The sequence below is a fragment of the Ctenopharyngodon idella genome, chromosome 4 (assembly GCF_019924925.1).
Source record: "Ctenopharyngodon idella isolate HZGC_01 chromosome 4, HZGC01, whole genome shotgun sequence".
NCBI classification, from domain to species: domain Eukaryota; kingdom Metazoa; phylum Chordata; class Actinopteri; order Cypriniformes; family Xenocyprididae; genus Ctenopharyngodon; species Ctenopharyngodon idella.
In genome coordinates, this window is record NC_067223.1 from 11,294,377 (window position 1) to 11,313,605 (window position 19,229).

The 19,229-nt window shown below is 38.0% G+C and overlaps 1 long non-coding RNA gene across 1 annotated transcript; it reads right to left on the reverse strand.

Annotated features, from left to right (window-relative positions):
• Positions 1-2,126: 2,126 nt before the first annotated feature.
• On the reverse strand, positions 2,127-6,364 carry LOC127510986 (uncharacterized). Its single transcript, XR_007929795.1, has 5 exons — positions 6,213-6,364; positions 5,491-5,585; positions 3,093-5,324; positions 2,547-2,641; positions 2,127-2,379 (listed from the first exon to the last, which is right to left on the reverse strand). It is a non-coding gene; the product is annotated as an uncharacterized LOC127510986 (long non-coding RNA).
• Positions 6,365-19,229: the final 12,865 nt, after the last annotated feature.

Here is a 19,229-nt window from a genome sequence, read left to right on the forward strand (position 1 = left end):
ATAATTTTCCAATGAAGATGTCGAGTAGGAATATCCCACATCCGAACACAGTGTGATGATCTGTCAAAGTTAAATAGGCCTAATGAAATAACTGTGTTCAACTCCCTAAAAACAAGTTGAAGATATGACAGTGTAATACACGCAACTCACCACAGGAGGGCGTCAGGTTACGTTCTTTTGTTTCACTTGTATTTATTTTTTATTGTTACATGATTTATTTTAACAAATCATTACATAGATCGCAACAAAAAAGACTAAATGTGAAGGTTTTAATTTAAAAAAATAATAATAAAGAACATGTAATTTACTCAATTTACAGATCTAAGAAATTATTTTTAATAAACAAGCTTAAACATAAAATTCTAGACGTTTTTGCTTCTGCATAGAATAATCTATAATTTAATGTGTCAGTAATGTCATTCGTATGTCACTGTGTGTTTAAGATGTGAAACTCTGTTATATTTTCATATGTGATTGTGAATAAAGTTTCATGTGATATTCTGGTTTGTCTCATTTGAGTGACTCTTGAATGAATAAATCATAATCAGGAGGCCACCAAAAAAGTGGCCCATAAAAATAAAAACTTCTGAGTGTCGCCCTCATGTGGAGAATCCAGGTTCACATCACACTCTTGCGAGATTTATTATTATTACAAAGACAGAACTAAGAAGAGCTTGTGTGGAAGTGGCAGTGATTCAGTGGTATGAAGAATGTGTGGTCACCTGACCACGACCATCGCTGCAAGAGAAGCGATCAGATCATGACGGGTGAGTCGAGAGAAGGTCGGAAACGAAGGGGGGGAGGTCATATCCAGACGTCTCCACCTGGGGACTTCTGAGATGAATCAAAGACTGGCGAAGTCTTTGATTGGCTGTGACAGATGAATATTTAATTAGCTGTATATGTTTAAGCTGGGGATGCTTATGAAAGATGTAACAGTTATTTGTAGTTAATTGGGTTAAAGTTCTGATTGTAATTCTGTTTAATGTTGATTGTGTGGCTCTGTATAATAGTTTGATAGTTTTATAATGTTACCCTTGTGGAGAATAATGTTCCTTTGAACTATGTGTGACTTGCTTCAATGGGTGTGCTGGATTCCAATAACAGCACTGCTTATGTTAAGATGTTGATGTAATTAATGTTGTAGCTGACTTTAACAACTGAACAAATATTAAAAATATAATGCCACAAAATCACCAACTCTGTGGCTTGGAGGTTGAATGCTTGCCTTATGTGTGTGAAAATGCAGGTTCATGTCCCATGTTTGCTAATGTTTCTTTACATTTAAAACAGCTCCCAACAAAACCCCACCTACAACACAGCTTGACTCAGTGGCTCAGGTGATAAAGTGTTGTGCTTTGATCATGGAGACCTGCGTTCAAATCCCACTATTGCTTGTGTTAAATAGTTGTTATTATATCCAACAAAGTGGCTCAAACTCCAACACTCAATATGAGAGTCATAGTGGTGTGAGTGGTTAAACACATGCTTTCTGATGATGAGAGGCATGGGTTCAAACCCAGCTATTGCTTATGTAAAGTTGTTGGCATTATATCCAACAAAGTGGGCCAAATTGCCGGAACTCAGTGTGATAGTCACAGTGGCACGAGTGGCTAAACACGTTCTTTGATGACGAGACTGCAATTGAGGCATGGGTTCAAATCCCATTTTTGCTAACATTAAATTGTTGCCATTATATCCAACAAAGGGGGCCAAATGCCAAAACTCAGTATAAAAGTCACAGTGGTGTGAGCAGCTAAACACATGTTCTTCGGTGATGAGACTGTGACTGAGGCATGGGTTCAAATCTCGCTATTGCTAACATTAAATTGTTGGCATTATATCCAACAAAGTTGCTCAAACGGCAGCATTCAGTGTGAAAGTCACAGTGGCACAAGCAGCTAAACGCATGTTCTCTGGTGACAAGACTGCGATGGAGGCTTGGGTTCAAATCCAACTATTGCTAACATTAAATTGTTGCCATTATATCCAACAAAGTGGCCCAAACTCCAACATTCAGTGTGAAAGTCACAGTGGCACAAGTGGCAAAACACACGTTCTTTGGTGGTGATACTGCGATGGAGGCTTGGGTTCAAATCCCACCTCAATCATGACAAACACACAACTGAAAACTTTAACTAGTTTATTGTAAATCACAGGTCAGGATAACAGTGAAATATAAGTTCCTGCACATGTTCAAACAAGAGATCTGTGGCTCACAGGTTAAGAGCACTGCCTCATGGGTTCAGAGGTTGCTGGTTCGATCCCAGCCAGATCTCAGCGATATGAGTGAATGGTGTGTGTGTGAAGGGGTGGGGATGATTCGGGTCCCCCCCCCAGGCCACAGTACGATGTCCAGCAGCGGTTATGGTTTTCTACCTGAAAAAGAAAAATTAGCTGTATAAAAATTTTCAACCTCCGTCCCTTCCCCACCTACTTAGGTTACCATCATTTGCTTTTAAAAGGGGCGACCCCTCAAAAAGAAAATGATAGTAACCTACGCATTTACAAGCCAGCAATAAACATTCACACATTACAAGCCTTACCTGTCCAGCAGCAGAAGTTCATCATTACAGTCAGTGTCTGTCCACACTTCCTACAGCTCTGCTTCTGATGACTGGGTGTCCAAACATCCCTTATTCTGTAGGATACAGACATAATAAACACACATTAGTCCATATTGTATTTCTAAAACATCAGATTTGAAAAAAAAAAAGTTAGTCTTAATAATAGTACATAAATATAAGATGACATATGTTAATACTGCCAGTTAAACATGTATAAAATATTGAACACTGCAGCTCTACTAAAGCATGAAGCAGCAGGAACATCAGAGCTTCACACACCAACTGACTCTAATAACAAACATCAATCCAGTAGATTATTGCCTTCAGTAAGACTACAACAACAGCAATGACTAAAACCACCATTTTAAACAACAAGATTTAAGTTAAAGACACTGAGAAAATGAAACTGACAAGCCCTGCTGTGACATCAACAGAACGATGTATCAGTACAAACACAATCATACAAAACAAGGATCGCTGTATCATTTTACAAGAGAAATTCAGTTTATGTGTAAAGTTGCTTACCGAGGAGTTAAATGACACTCGATTCCCGCATTTTATCGCACTGTGTGTCGGTTTATTTGCTGGAATATGTGCAGTTGTGTGATAGCTGTCACCTGCACGTGTTGTAGCGACTGTCGTCAAGCGTCATTGTTGTCAAGGACCCAAAGGTGTCGCGCTGACAGTGAAACACGCTTACGCCGCCTAGTGGAGCGGATGGTAAACTGCGCTTCAGTTTCTGTCTTTCTGCTTTCAGTACTGTAGTGACAAGCTAGTGTTCTGGGCGAGTGAATTTGTGCTCTGGGTGAGAGGGCTGAAGTTTTAATTTTCATATATTTTAAAACTAATCTATGCTTTGTCAGGATCTGAGTCAGATCAGCTCTCATCTGATGGGGTAAGACATAAAATGATCTGCTGAAAGTCACAGGCCTCAAGCGTAAACACAACACACGTGACGAAAGATCCGAGATTCTTTTAGTTTGTCTGTCAAGTGTATTTGTTTTTATCTGTTTTAGGTGATATTTGTCATGTCTGTTCACAGTTAAACAAATTTTGAACGACGAAACATTTAATGATGTTTAAATGCAGTTTTTTACTCATTAATATAACGGAACATGCATTTCAAAGTTTCATATCAGTGTTTCAGCGCCGTCTTGTGGACAGTAAGTGTATCTGCATGAACCACAGTAGTATGAGCAGCATTAACCGAAAACTATAGTATGTACTTATTAAATCTAACTTACTGAAAGAAAAACATAGCCATCAGACTATGCTAAATATTCTGGTTTATTTGTTTTTTTATTTTATTAAAGTACTGACAGACATCCATAGAGACACATGCTTTCCTGAAAATACAGCAGCATGTGAAATTTTCTGCAGTTTTCCACCAACAGACTCAGTGAGGGGATCTTTTGTGTCTCTGATGAGGAGGAGGTGAATCTAAGAGTCCTCTGAGATCAGTGTGTCTCCCCCTTGTGGACAATAAGTGTATCTGCATTAATATATGAAGAAAAAAAATAAAGAAATAAAGCAGGGCTGTCTGTCTAATCCTGCTCCTGGTGAGCCACGTTCCTGAGTTTAGCTTCAACCTCATTAAAAACACCTGAAGCAGCTAATCAAGGTCTTCAGCTTTACTAGAAACTTCCAGGCAGGTGTGTTGATCTCTGTGTTTCTAATTCATATCAAATCTATTTACTTGAATAAACAAATGCTGTTTACTAGTCATGTGTGTGTTTTCAGTTTGAGTTTGACATGTAAAGAATTAATAAAGATCTTAATGAAAATTTTTATAAGTGTGTGTACATTTGGTAGGTAATATTTACATACAGTCACTCATTTCCCTCAGATAATGTTCTTAAGCCAGTAAAAGCTGACAAAGCCAAGAACACAAATACACTGTCTGCATTACCCAAAAAAAAAACATGTGCTAAAGATAATAAAATGTATGAAAAACTTCTCATGATCATCACAGGCTCTGTGGATCAGTGGATTATTAACTGCTTGTTGTACGTGAACGTCCTGAGATCAAATCCCACTATTGCTTATGTAAAATTGTTGGCATTATATCCAACAAAGTGGGCCAAACGCCAGCGCTCGGTGTGAAAGTCACAGTGGCACAAGTGGCTAAACACACGTTCTCTGGTGATGAGACTGTGATAGATGCTTGGGTTCAAATCCCATTATTGCCTATGTTACATTGTTGGCATTATATCCAACAAAGTGGGCCAAACACCAGAGCTCAATGTGAAAGCCACAGTGGTGTGAGCGGCTAAACACATGCTTTCTGGTGACAAGCCTGTGATAAAACATGGGTTCAAATCCCACTATTGCTAACATTAACTTGTTGCCATTATATCCAATAAAGTGGCCCAAACCCAAACCCAAACCCAAACGTTAAGTGTGAAAGTCACAGTGGCACAAGTGGCTAAACACACGTTCTCTGATGGTGAGACTGTGATGGAGGCTTGGGTTCAAATCCCACCTCAATCATGACAAACACACAACTGAAAGCTTTAACTAGTTTATTGTAAATCACAGGTCAGGTTAACAGTGAAATATAAGTTCCTGCACATGTTCAAACAAGAGATCTGTGGCTCACAGGTTAAGAGCGCTGCCTCATGGGTTCAGAGGTTGCTGGTTCGATCCCAGCCAGATCTCTGCGATATGAGTGAATGGTGTGTGCGTGAAGGGGTGGGGATGATTCGGGTCCCCCCCCAGGCCACAGTACGATGTCCAGCAGCGGTTATGGTTTTCTGCCTGAAAAAAATTATTAGCTGTATAAAAATTTTCAACCTCCGTCCCTTCCCCACCTACTTAGGGTACCATCATTTGCTTTTTAAAGGGGCGACCCCTCAAAAAGAAAATGATAGTAACCTACGCATTTACAAGCCAGCAATAAACATTCACACATTACAAGCCTTACCTGTCCATCAGCAGAAGTCCATCATTACAGGCAATGTCTGTCCACACTTCCTACAGCTCTGCTTCTGATGACTGGGTGTCCAAACATCCCTTATTCTGTAGGATACAGACAAAATAAACACAGACATTACTCCATATTCTATAACTAAAACATCAGATTTGAAAAGTTAGTCTAAATAATAGTACATAAATATAAGATGACATATGTTAATACTGCCAGTTAAACGTATAAAATATTGAACACTGCAGCTCTACTAAAGCATGAAGCAGCAGGAACATCAGAGCTTCACACACCAACTGACTCTAATAACAAACATCAATCCAGTAGATTGTTGCCTTCAGTAAGACTACAACAACAGCAATGACTAAAACCACCATTCCTTATTATTCTACCTTACAATATGAATATCAGATGGCGATTCATTCAAAGATTATAAAGGAAACGCAACAACTACAATTCATTTGTTCTTCTGAAGGTGTGAGTGTGAGTTCAGTAAGAGAACAGCATGTAAACAAACTCTGATAAACTTTCACAGAAGACGCGACTGCCTTCATATAATAACAAGCACCATTTTAAACAACAAGATTTAGGTTAAAGACACTATCAAATGAAACTGACAAGCCCTGCTGTGACATCAACAGAACGATGTATCAGTACAAACACAATCATACAAAACAAGGATCGCTACTAGAGAAATTCAGTTTATGTGTAAAGTTACTTACCGAGGAGTTAAATGACACTCGATTCCCGCATTTTATCGCACTGTGTGTCGGTTTATTTGCTGGAATATGTGCAGTTGTGTGATAGCTGTCACCTGCACGTGTTGTAGCGACTGTCATCAAGCGTCATTGTTGTCAAGGACCCAAAGGTGTCGCGCTGACAGTGAAACACGCTTACGCCGCCTAGTGGAGCGGATGGTAAACTGCGCTTCAGTTTCTGTCTTTCTGCTTTCAGTACTGTTGTGACAAGCTTGTGTTACGGGTAAGTGAATTTGTGCTCTGGGTGAGAGGGCTGAAGTTTAATTTTCATATATTTGAAAACTAATCTATGCTTTGTCAGGATCTGAGTCAGATCAGCTCTCATCTGATGGGGTAAGACATAAAATGATCTGCTGAAAGTCACAGGCCTCAAGCGTAAACACAACACACGTGACGAAAGATCCGAGATTCTTTTAATTTGTCTGTGTCAATTTGTTTTTATCTGTTTTAAGTTATATTTGTCACGTTTGTTCACAGTTAAACAAATTATATAACGACTAAACATTTAATGATATTTAAACTCTTTTTTTTTTTTTACTCTTTAATATAACGAACATGCATTTCAAAGTTTCATATCAGTGTTTCAGCGCCGTCTTGTGGACAGTAAGTGTATCTGCATGAACCACAGCAGTATGAGCAGCATTAACCGAAAACTATAGTATGTACTTATTAAATCTAACTTACTGAAAGAAAAACATAGCCATCAGACTATGCTAAATATTCTGGTTTATTTGTTTATTTATTTTATTAAAGTACTGACAGACATCCATAGAGACACATGCTTTCCTGAAAATACAGCAGCATGTGAAATTTTCTGCAGTTTTCCACCAACAGACTCAGTGAGGGGATCTTTTGTGTCTCTGATGAGGAGGAGGTGAATCTAAGAGTCCTCTGAGATCAGTGTGTCTCCCCCTTGTGGACAATAAGTGTATCTGCATTAATATATGAAGAAAAAAAATAAAGAAATAAAGCAGGGCTGTCTGTCTAATCCTGCTCCTGGTGAGCCACTTTCCTGAGTTTAGCTTCAACCTCATTAAAAACACCTGAAGCAGCTAATCAAGGTCTTCAGCTTTACTAGAAACTTCCAGGCAGGTGTGTTGATCTCTGTGTTTCTAATTCATATCAAATCTATTTGCTTGAATAAACAAATGCTGTTTACTAGTCATGTGTGTGTTTTCAGTTTGAGTTTGACATGTAAAGAATTAATAAAGATCTTAATGAAAATTATTATAAGTGTGTGTACATTTAGTAGGTAATATTTACATACAGTCACTCATTTCCCTCAGATAATGTGGTTGAAATCATGAAGTGATTCATGTTCTTAAGCCAGTAAAAGCTGACAAAGCCAAGAACACAAATACACTGTCTGCATTACCAAAAAAAAAAAACATGTGCTAAAGATAATAAAATGTATGAAAAACTTCTCATGATCATCACAGGCTCTGTGGATCAGTGGATTATTAACTGCTTATTGTACATGAACGTCCTGAGATCAAATCCCACTATTGCTTATGTAAAATTGTTGGCATTATATCCAACAAAGTGGGCCAAACGCCAGCGCTCAGTGTGAAAGTCACAGTGGCACAAGTGGCTAAACACACGTTCTCTGGTGATGAGACCGTGATAGATGGGTTCAAGTCCCATTATTGCCTATGTTACATTGTTGGCATTATATCTATCAAAGGGCCCAAACTGCAACACTCAGTGTGAAATCCACAGTGGTGCGAGTGGCTAAATACACGTTCTCTGATGACAAGCCTGCGATAGAACATGGGTTCAAATCCCACTATTGCTAACATTAAATTGTTGCCATTATATCCAACAAAGTTGGCCAAACGCCAGCATTCAGTGTGAAAGTCACAGTGGCACAAGTGGCTAAACACATGTTCTCTGATGGTGAGACTGTGATGGAGGCTTGGGTTCAAATCCCACCTCAATCATGACAGTCACACAACTGAAAGATTTAACTAGTTTATTGTAAATCACAGGTCAGGTTAACAGTGAAATATAAGTTCCTGCACATGTTCAAACAAGAGATCTGTGGCTCACAGGTTAAGAGCACTGCCTCACGGGTTCAGAGGTTGCTGGTTCGATCCCAGCCAGATCTCAGCGATATGAAGGTGTGGTGTGAGTGAGAAGGTGCATGGGATCATGGGGTCTCCCCTAAGCTCCAGCACGATGTCCAACAGGGGTTATGCTTTTCAGCCTGAAAAAAATTAAATAAGGTGTAAAAAAAAAAAAAAAAAAAAAAAAAATTAAATTAAATTAAATAAATAATAATTACCTGTCCAGCAGCAGAAGTCCATCATTACAGTCAATGTCTGTCCACTCTTCAGCTCTCCTTCTGATGACTGGGTGTCCAAACATCCCTTATTCTGTAGGATACAGACATCATAAACACACACATTACTCCATATTGTATTTCTAAAAATAACAATATAAAAGTCCAAGTAATAGTTAATATGTAATTTGACATATATACTCACCAGTAAAGCTGGATAAACAGGATGAACCGGATGTAACAGATCATAAATCATGTGCACTAAAAAGATAAAAGAGTAATTCTATGTAACCACCATTAAGGTATGCAAAGAAGAAAATTAATAAACAGCATGAAGTGATGCAATTCTCCTCAAAAATGTTTATAGATTTTTTTTTTTTTCTAAAGCTACAATGTGAAAACAATATTAAGGAAGGTATCACCATTCAGTGATCAATAATTATCTTTGAATCTCTGTACTCACATGCTGTTGATTATGGCCTTCTACCTTCCTCTGTGTTCCAGCCTCTGGTTACTGCAGGATACTGGGCAAAAACAGATATTTTGTCATGAAATTTTGACAGGAACATTAAACTTCTGATTGTGCACTTCTGTCCTAATCTACAGTTGGATTAACTGGAACAGTTACTTGAGACAACACTAGACACAACACCAGCTGACTCCATTAAAGTCAGCATGAAACAGAAGTTGCAATAGTCTTTTGTAGGGCGGACCTTATTTTGTCCATAGGGAATGGACTACTTGCACTGAGCCTCGTGATGCACATTCGATTTGAAATAATACGGCTCAGTTGTTTCCGGTTATACATATTTGTGTTGTGCTGTTATCATATAGCTAACCAAATGCCTCTTAAAATGAGAGTCCTCGGGATGATTTTAAATTCAGAGAAAGGAGAAGAGAAAATCTGATGATTACCATGTAAACTCAACAGAACTTTAAGTTTTAATCCAACATAAGCCGTGATTCTTCACCACAGTGTGTCAGCGCTCTACTAGTGATCGCGTTACTGCAGTGTGAGACGTGATGAATAAGATCAGAATGAACTTTTTTTTTTTTTTTTTACTGACAATCACTTCACTGTTGCGCTGTTATTGCTTTATTCTTTAAGATTAATTAAATATTTAACATCGTTAAATTTCTTTAAGACAGTTATCACATTCATTCAACTATTTCAAACACTGGAATAAAAGAGCACCAACGCAAGCAATACCGCTCATACGAAAATTTACCATAGTTACTACACTCTTACTATGGTAAAACCATGGTTCGCCTTCATAAGTATTTGATTAACTGTAACTATTATATGAAAGGCAATTTATACTGCTGTTTAATAGTCTTGTATGCTCTTCTGTTCATTTACAGTCAGAAAGCAGCTAGCACGCAATGCTAACAGTGCTAGCGGACTTACAGTGATTGTCATTCTGTTAACAGATTGTCAGGAGGGAATCAGCAATGCTTGACAGTTTTAACTTGTTTTTTGTTTGCAGTGCAATTGTAACTAACGTAAAATAGTCTAGCCATCGTGATAATGCATTGTCACCCATAGTTACTACACTTAGCATAGTAAAACCATGTGCTTTCTCAAGGGTGTTTATAAGTCAAATTCATTTTAAAATGTAAATTTAACAGGTATGAAATATCAGTAAGAGAAAAACACTGCTAATGAGAAGACGAGCACTTGACGGCGGTAGGTTAGTGGGGAAATATATTTATTATTCAGAATGTGCATTTGAAAGGGAAATATATTTATGAACATTTCAGCAGGTTGAAGATAATTAATTTTAATGCAGAGAATATGATTGTTTTAAAAAAAATAAAAAAAACATGTGGCAGCCCTAAAATGTAGTAATAATCTGCATTTTCATGAGAAGCTCTCTGTATATAAGTGCGCTGAACGCTGACCGGAAACACTCGAGCCGTATTAAGTAGAACGCGGAAGTAGTTGTGCAAGTAGTCCATTGACTGAACGGTTGAATGGTTGTAGTTTGCTGTTGCAGTGATGTCATGCGAGTGACAGGTTGTTCCGCCCTCATGATGAAAAACACATAAGCAGAGAAAATATGATTCTGACATGTTGTAAATTCTGAACTCCAGGGGTGTCCAAACTTTTTTAAAAGGGGGCCGGATTCGATGTTGTGGACACATCTGGGGGCCGTCTCCTTTTCTATTATATATATATATACATATATATATATATATTAATCACACGTTTTGTTCAGATTTGACAAAAGCTTGAACTGACAGTAGGGTAGCTTAAGACATAGATGTAAATTTAATACATAAACAATATCTGTAAAACTTTTAACAACATTGTTTTTAAAGGGTGAAATTTAAATATTATTACTGAGTTAGAACTCTATTCTTATTTAAATTAAAAAGTACTCCAATTAGATCACTGCAGGTAAAACCACACATGGCACCTCACTACATTGTAAAAAGTAAAAATATTGTTTCTATATCTAGAATAGCTTTATGGTATTTAGTCTATAATCACATTTAATGTAAATACGAATGCACACAAACTGCAAAAAATATCCTGTAATTTGGCCTTTATGACTTGTTTAATATATGACTTCATTAAAAATTAAATAAAATGAGATATTAACCTACATTTCTGACAAAATACCACGGTTACAGTTAGTGTTACCACAGTAAATCGATGATGAATGTTGTTGAATTGTTGGTTGAAAAATATTCTAACTGGATCGGCTCAATGTTTCTCCTGATTTGCACGTTAGTGTTGTTGATGACAGCGCTGTTTCAACTGGCTTTAAACTGAATTAAATCAAAGAGAGGTTTGCAGCTTGTACCTAAGACCTCTACGCCGAACTCGAACACTTCTCACTAGCTGTTTAGTGGTCGTGTGGTCGAGACACTCAGCAACTAATCATCAAAGCCACTAGATGACAAGCCTACAACCATTAGCCAAAAAAGCGTAACGGCTAATGCTAATGCTGCAGCTGCGGTAAAGACTGCCGGTACGCAGGAAAGGAGACCAGAGGCCATTACACGATAGGCTCAGAGGTGCTGCACGTAATTAAGTTAGCCGTTACGCTTTCTCAAATGGTAAGAGATACAGACCCTTTCATCTCCCTATAATAATACAATTTCTGCTAAACATTTGTGAGCTCATGAGCCGCGCCAGATATGGTCGCGCATCTGCGCACAAGTAGTGCTGTTTCGTTCCGCGTTAATTCACTGGCCTAAAATCTAGTACTGCCACCTTGTGTTGACATTGTGAAACTGCACGATTTGTAAATTATGCGGGCAACGTATAATAGATAAGCAGCGGGCCGTTTGAAATTCATCCCAGGGCCGTAGTTTGGACACCCCTGGTATAAAGCCTTCACGTACTTGTACAACTTGTAATTACTATGTGTAAACTTGTAATTTTCTGAGAGCTACGACTTGTACCACGTGGCTGCTGTACCACCTGACCACTGCAGATTTAAAGGGATAGTTCACCCAAAAATAAGAATTATCTCATGATATACTCACCCTCAAGCCATCCTAGGTGTATATGACTATATCTTCTTTCAGACAAACACAATCAGAGATATATTTAAAAATATCCTTGCTCCGCCAAGCTTTATAATGGTTGTGAAGGGGGGCAAGATTTTGAAGCCCCCCAAAAATGCATCCATCCATCATAAAAATACATCATAAAAATCAATACGGCTCCAGGGGGTTAACAAAGGTCTTCTGAAGCAAAGCGATGAGTTTTTGTAAGAAAAATATCCTATATTTAAAACTTTATTAAGTATAATAACTAGCTTACGGCAGATTAAATAAGCATAAAGAAATAATGTTCTTTTTATGTTGATGTTCTCAACCGGTGGGTCTCAACCCAAAATACTACAGAGCCCCTAAGGGGACATGGTAGTGGAAAAAACATATGAGATAGGAGGAAAAATAATAAGTCAATACTTTTGCGTTTTGCATCGCACCAAGAAACTTTGCATTCACTTGCAAAAAATTTTGTGTTCAAATATCAACATTCTATTAATAACGTTACAATTAGAAATAAACTGAACAATAAGTAAAGGTAAACAAAAATGTATCATTTATCACATAAAATTAGCTCTCTTTAAATTGTGTTGTAACTTCACCAGTGTTCAGAAATGTTGAAAGTATATATAGAGTGGAGCAGATATGGTGTATTTTTGTAGGCAAAAACCAGGAAACGAGTTAGCATTTTAGCACTTCTGGTTCCATCGTCCCAGAGTCAATGGGTTTTGAATGGGATTTTGATTAAATGACTTAAGTAAGGTCTGTGGTGAACACAGACTCAAGATACTTTCACATTTTATACATAAAATACATCATTATTACCCCACTCGTAATTTTTTTAAGCTGTTTCATGTCTTGAAAAAGGTGGTTGCTAACAAGTGGCTAAATAGGACTACAGAGGCTGTCGGGGACATTAAACGTCATCAAGTTAAGAGTGCAATTATAAGCCTTGTTGTGCTTACAATTGCACTCTTACAAACTATTCTAACTCAAACCTTCAGGGAAAATGTTTTTTTAGATAAAAACTGAAAGAGTTGTCAGAAGCTTAGCGATAGTGACACTGAAGTCGTGGGACTGTCGTTTATAGCCTTCCTTTAGCTTTTTACTTCTGGCGACTGCATTTACAGTAGGCTTCAAATTTTTGTGTTCATCTGTGAAAATTACCCTGATGGACAAAACATGTAAGTATCATAAACTTTGTTAAATCACAGATCTTATTTGTTGCGATAATCCAAAAGCCAATGGAAAAATCCTATTGGTTGATGCTAAGTGCTACAAATTTACATCATACCTGCACCACTCTATTAATATTCATTATTAAAGGTATGTTGGGGTGGGCTTTAGTGGTAGTGGAAAATTAAGTAGCAGCAAGGACAGATTAAAGAGGTAGGGTAGGCAATGTTTTTTTTTTTTTTTTCATAAACTCTTTCTATTATTCTGGTTAAAACTCTCTTTACATCCTGATAGCAATCAATAATAGAAGTGGTCAAAATATTAAAAAAATGTACCTAATTCTTCTGTGGAAGTCTCAGGACCAAAAAATGTTTGTCCAATCATTGCATTCGGTCCGAATGCGATGATAGGATGTTCTACCTCCCTGTCAGCGTATGAATTTCCATACCTCCATGCTCCCTGCTCGCGCAGACATCACACGTTATCAGCGCGTTCCGTAAGGCTATGCAGAGTTATAACCAGACAGTCACCAAACACCGCAAACGAACAGCAGCCGCCTTTTACAGTTCCTCCTAAACCAAAACAACGAGCTTATGCTGCGTTCACGCCATGTCATAACCGTAATTAAGAGATGTCAACCCGTGACTCTGATTTATGCATTTCTCAGGCAACACTATCAACGCCGAAATTTATCTGCAGCAGTCATGTGGTACAAGTCTAATATTGCTTTGAAATTGCCTACCTTACTATTTTAAGAATAAATTCGATAAAATAAAGCACCAGGGCCCTCATTTATCAATGGTGCGTACGGACAGATTTGTGCGTAATGAGTGCGTAAGAACAGTTTCACGCAAAGTGTGGGATTCACCAACTTGTACTCGTACGAAGAAATGTGTGTAAATATAAGCACACCTCAGAATCTAGTGATAGAATAGCGACACTACACATAAAAAGCATTTAAGAGTGTCACAGTATGCATTAAGCAATCCACATATGTCCTGTGTTTCCTTTAATTATAAAACACTCAATTTATCATTTGTCTAGTTTTAAACACGATGGTGTCAAACCCTATAAAAGACAGCTGTGGAAAATGTTTGTCTCAGTGCAATGACTTATCTTGCATTATTGGAAGACTTGGCAAACAGTGCGCTCCGCAGAGCGTTTTCCAAGATCGTGCTGATCTGCTTGGTGAGAGCACAGAGTGTTGCCACAGTCTTTGCCATTATTGCGATGAGGAAAAAACACAATCACGTGATTTTTAAAGGGAAGTGTTGTCACCATATATGGTTCATTGAAGGCGTTTCCAAATGCTAATGACCGTGAACGTGAACGAGCATGGTACTTACGCACATGTGGGATTTATCAACAATGATTGCTTACTCGTGTGCGTAAGAACTGTGTGTGCACGTTTGATAAATACGGATTTTCTTGTACTTAGGCACATTCTAAATTTCATTCGTAGGACAAAATATAGAATCTTTTCTACGCACTGTTGATAAATGAGGGCCCTGGTCTGTCTCTTGTGATAATGTCTCTTTAAAAATTATAAAAAAAATTACAACATTTTATTGAATTATAAATTTATCCTAATATGGGTGGGGGGGATTTTAGCAAATGGGGTAAAGCGGTTGAAAAGCGCCCATCGTTTGGAAACGCCCACTAATTGAAAAACACCCATATGGTTTCTGTTCAGAGTTTCATCTGTGTTTCGCATTACAATAAGGAGAAATAATCCTTTTTTTAAAACTGTGATTATTTCACTCTTATGCTAAGACTCTAAGACAATTACTTTATAAATTAATAAAATGTCCTCACAGAAACCTCGTATATTTCGTCATTTTCCCCATAAATCATTACTATTGGTCACCCTTTACGTCTGTCTGTGGGTTTTGCAAATATTTAACCAATGAAAAGTTTTAAAAGAGCTTGTGACTAAACAACGTAACTCCATTGGCTCCTAAATCTGTCAGTCAAACCGCCTCTATCGCGAGTCAAGGCTCGCGGCCGCACGCAGTTTGGAGCATCTCTGCTTGTCTGCAATGCAAAGGTAAATAAAGAACTGGTTCTTTGAAAGGTTTTCTTTACTGAAGAAACACTACATATAAAGACTAATGCTTTGTGTATTTGAGGAGCGGAGAAAAGTGTCTTAAGCTGCGTCTCATTTCGAAGACTGCGTCCTCCGGAAGTCGCATTTGAAGGCTGCATACGTCATCGACGCGGTCTTATTTAAGAAAAGTAACCGTTAGATTGCAAAGTTAGAAAGAAATTATAGTATTTTACACCTCACAAGTAATAACAGTCAATTTTATTACTGTTACTTTTCTGAAATAAGACATCCTTGCAACCTTCAAATGCAACCTCCGGAGGACGCAGCCTCCGAAATGAGGCACAGCATTTGTCGTCGAGTATTACTGTCTCACTCTTAAATACGAAGCACTTCAATTTTTAATAACATGAGATTTTGACCAAATGACACAAAAACTGAGCACCCACATAGCTACAAACAATAAATTTTATAACCTGTAAGTAAGCTGATTAAAACGTAATGTGATGCACTTACTGCACTATGACATGACGTGCATATTTTTTGTGTCCAAGTGCATTATGTTTCCTTTTAAAATAATTTGGTAAATTCATGACATATATCACTTTATTCTACAGAGCCTATTTAGTTTGAATTCATTTTTAGTACATTTAAATAATGTCAAGTAGGGCTGTTAAAAAAGCGCAGGTTTCCATCCGCGCCAGTAGGCGGCATAAGCGAGCTTCACTTTTAGCCTGACACCTTTTGATCCTTGACAACAAAGACGCTTGATTACATTAATTCAAACCGTTTAATGCCATGAAAGTACAGATCCTGCAAATGACAGCTCAGTGACAGACTCTAATGTCACTCAGCAGCACATATTACAGGCTGTCAGCAAACAAAACCGACAAAAACTGCGATAAAGTTAAAGATTCGAGTGTAACGCGACACACCTGTAAGTAACTTTCCACATAGAGTGCTTCCATACAAGTCCTTATTTTTGTATTAGAGTAATTATATAAGTTTGTACTGGTGTAGTAGTGTTTTAAAGCCAGAAACGTCTGTCATTTACCGTCTCCACTCGCTCTCCTCTACAGCAGAATGACAGTGAGGGCGGATCAGAGAGTCGCGTGAGCAGAGAATGATGCCACACGTGGGTTTGTAGTGTTTTCTTCAGCTCGCGGTGAATCTGCTCATCTCTCACCTGCGTTCAACACCTGCCGCTCCTCCGGACACTTCTTCACATTAAGAGGGATTAAGATCTTCTATAAAGGTATATATGTTCTGACATCTCCAATTGAGAAACTACATAGAGCGTTTGTGCTGCTGGTCGGTTGCACGTGCTGTTAGGGGAGGGACTTCCTCCAGAAAGCATTTAATTGGACAAAATTGTAGTAGTGCATATTTTTTTTAAATATTCTCAGACAAACTAATAAGATACCGGTACTGTTATTTTTAAATCTCAGTCCTGACTTTAAGGATTACTGTTATTTATTATAAAGGAAGGTTTCGTCTTTACATTTCTACTCTGGACCAACAAACATCTGTTTTTTTTTTTTGCCCATTAACTAAAACATACAGACAGGTAGAAAGCCATAACCTTGACATCAATAGCATGCAAATTGTACAAATATTCAAAGTTATTGATACAGCATTACTAAAGGACAGTTATATACTCAGCAATATTTCTTTAACACTGTAGTACATTTTTAGGAAAGTTTACACCTATTTTTTCTTGAAGAGAATTGCATCACTTCAGGCTCTGTTATGTGTTTATTCAGCATACTTAACATTTGTTTCTTTGCATATTTTAATGTTGGTTACCTAGAATTACTCTTTTATCTTTGTAGGCACATGATTTATGATCCTTTAGATCCAGATTATCCAGCTAAATCGGTGAGTATATATGTCAAATTACATGTAATAACTATTATTTGGGTTAACTTTTATATTCTAATATTTTTAGATATTTTTAGATAGATATAGGGGTGTAATAATATATCGTGTCACAATATATCGCAATACAAAAATGCAACAATATGTATCGTGGATAGTGACAATCTGTATTGTGTATAATTCACCCAAAATAAAAATTTAAAGTTTAAGTTTACAGAGTTTTAGTGTCAGTATTACATTGTGGCCTACCTTATTTTAAATATATCTAGTCAGTGACCGAGTGCAAGCATATTCATCTAAAATAATTCTGTAATTTCAGCTTCAGAATCAAGAATATTTTTATTCTGGTGTCACCATTGTCCTGTGCATTGGGTTACCAGCACCAAGTCCAAGCCTATTTCATTTCCACCCCAATATAATACCAACTTTAGCATATTAATCAACAGTAAAATTTTTTGTTGACCTTTTACCATATGTCTTGGAGTATCGCAATAATAACGTATTGTGAGTTCAGTATCGTGAAATGTGTCGAATCGTGATGAGGGTATCGTTACACCCCTATTAGATATACAATATGGAGTAATGTCTGTGTTTATGTGTGTATCCTACAGAATAAGGGTTGTGTTTGGACACCCAGTCAACAGAAGCAGAGCAAAAATTTTATTTTATTTATTTATTTATTCTTTTTCAGGCTGAAAAGCATAACCACTGCTGGACATCGTGCCGGGGCTCAGGGGGAACCCAAATCATCCCTGCCCCTTCACGCTCACACCACACCACACCACACCACTCCACTTCACTTATATTTCACTGTTAACCTGAATGTTATCTGTGATTTTTACTATAAACTAGTAAAAGAGCATTGAGATGGGATTTGAACACATGCCTTCATCGCGGTCTCATCACCAGAGAACATGTGTTTAGCCACTTGTGCCACTGTGACTTTCACACTGGGTTTTGCCGTTTTTGCCACTTTGTTGGATATAATGGCAACAATTTAATGTTAGCAATAGTGAGATTTGAACCCATGCCTCATTGCAGTCTCATTACCAGAGAATGTGCGTTTAGCCACTTGTGCCACTGTGACTTTCACGCTGGGTTTTGCCGTTTTTGCAACTTTGTTGGATATAATGGCAACAATTTAATGTTAGCAATAGTGGGATTTGAACCCATGCCTCAACTGCAGTCTTGTCACCAGAGAACATGTGCTTAGCCACTTGTGCCACTGTGACTTTCACGCTGAGTGTTGGCGTTTGGACCATTTTGTTGGATATAATGCCAACAGTTTAATGTTAGCAATAGCGAGATTTGAACCCATGCCTCATTGCAGTCTCGTCACAAGAGAACGTGTGTTTAGCCACTTGTGCCACTGTGACTTCTACACTGAATGTTGACGTTTGGACCATTTTGTTGGATATAATGGCAACAGTTTAATGTTAGCAATAGTGAGATTTGAACCCATGCCTCATTGCAGTCTCATTACCAGAGAACGTGCATTTAGCCACTTGTGCCACTGTGACTTTCACGCTGAGTGTTGGCGTTTGGACCATTTTGTTAGATATAATGCCAACAATTTAATGTTAGCAATAGTGGGATATGAACCCATTCCTCATTGCAGTCTTGTCACCAGAGAACATGTGCTTAGCCACTTGTGCCACTGTGACTTTCACGCTGAGTGTTGGCGTTTGGACCATTTTGTTGGATATAATGGCAACAATTTAATGTTAGCAATAGTGGGATTTGAATCCATGCCTCAATTGCAGTCTTGTCACCAGAGAACATGTGCTTAGCCACTTGTGCCACTGTGACTTTCACGCTAAGCGTTGGCGTTTGGACCATTTTGTTGGATATAATGGCAACAATTTAATGTTAGCAATAGCGAGATTTGAACCCATGCCTCATTGCAGTCTCGTCACAAGAGAACGTGTGTTTAGCCACTTGTGCCACTGTGACTTCTACACTGAATGTTGACGTTTGGACCATTTTGTTGGATATAATGGCAACAGTTTAATGTTAGCAATAGTGAGATTTGAACCCATGCCTCATTGCAGTCTCATCACCAGAGAACGGGCATCTAGCCACTTGTGCCACTGTG